A 1,479-nucleotide genomic window follows, 5' to 3' on the forward strand; every position below is an offset into this window, starting at 1 on the left:
CTGTACATAGATTGTTATTGTTATTATTATTGGCGATGAAGAAAACAAAATAAAAAATATTTTCGGAAAGTCGTGCGAAAAAATACGAAAATCACCGCAGGCCGTATTCGATCACGGATCTCCTCTCAACAAATCTTTAATGGTATATGAAAGTTTGCCTCCGGAACCTGTTGCTGAGAATACGAACAGCTAAAGGGAAATAATTGCAGGGATTTTCATTTTGTGTTCTACAGTAGTTATTCCCCTTGATTTTCTCTTTCCGGGTTTTTTTTGTTTTTTTTGTTTTGCATTTTGGCGATCAACTTGGAAAGATCCGATGACGCGTCGAGGAAAAGAGCAGATGCTGTCGGCTATTTATTTCCGTTTCTCTTGTTTTGAGTTCAAATTGCGTCGGCGGCGATCCTTTCGGTGTCGGTTGTCGATAAAATAAAATAAAATAGCATTGAAGCAGACGATACAAGCGTGGCTGAGTGGTAAGAGGTTTGCTTCCCGACCACATGGTTCCGGGTTCAGTCCCAATGCTTGGCGCCTTGAACAAGTGTCGTCTATTATAACCCTGGGAGGACCAAAGCCTTCTGAATGAATTTGGTTGATGAAATCTGAAAGAAACCCGTTGTTTGTCTCTGTTTGTCCCCCCATGACTGCTTATCAAGCGGTGTCGGTGTGTTTACATCCTTGTAACTTAGCAGTTCGGCAAAAGACACCCATAGAGTAAGTCGTTGTCATGTATTGTACGCTTGTTGTGCCTTAATGATATCACAACAAAAGGTTTCCCATTCTCCAGCTGCCTTACCATTCTTGTCCAATTAGCACTTGACATCGTCCATTTACCGTATCCTTTGCCTGCCTCTTCATCAACTACCCTCTTCTCTTTCTTCCATGATAATGTTTTCCAAACCTCTCCTCCTAGATACAGTAACAAAAGGGTTAAGGTGCATGTGCTGGTGTGACAAATAACATCGAGTCTGTCTGGATGTTTTGAGTTCTTGTCTCATTTTGCATTTTACGTTTTTTAAATTTCTACCCATTAACCGGGTTCAATATCCCAGTTTTTGTGTGATTTTTTGCTACCCTGGTAACTATTAACATATTTATATTATCAAAGTTTTTCAACCAAGATTATATCAATATATACATAAATTAAAATATACCGCCTGACTGGCCTTCGTAGGATTTTCGAGCGATATCGTTGCCAGTGCCCCTGGACTGGCTCTTGTGTAGGTGGCACATAAAATACACCATTTTGAGCGTGGCCGTTGCCAGTACCGCCTGACTGGCCTTCGTGCGGGTGACACGTAAAAGCACCCACTACACTCTCTGAGTGGTTGGCGTTAGGAAGGGCATCCAGCTGTAGAAACACTGCCAAATCAGATTGGAGCCTGGTGTAGCCATCTGGTTTCACCAGTCCTCAGTCAAATCGTCCAACCCATGATAGCATGGAAATCGGACGTTAAACGACGATGATGATGATATATATAT

General features: G+C 41.9%; 1 protein-coding gene across 1 annotated transcript in view; it reads left to right on the forward strand.

The window, feature by feature from the left end:
* LOC106872264 (WD repeat-containing protein on Y chromosome) overlaps positions 1-1,479 on the forward strand; it is a 91,170-nt gene that overhangs the window by 77,694 nt on the left and 11,997 nt on the right. The gene's annotated exons all lie outside the window — the stretch shown is intronic.

This window comes from Octopus bimaculoides, chromosome 28 (assembly GCF_001194135.2).
Source record: "Octopus bimaculoides isolate UCB-OBI-ISO-001 chromosome 28, ASM119413v2, whole genome shotgun sequence".
In the NCBI taxonomy this organism is placed as follows: Eukaryota; Metazoa; Mollusca; class Cephalopoda; order Octopoda; family Octopodidae; genus Octopus; species Octopus bimaculoides.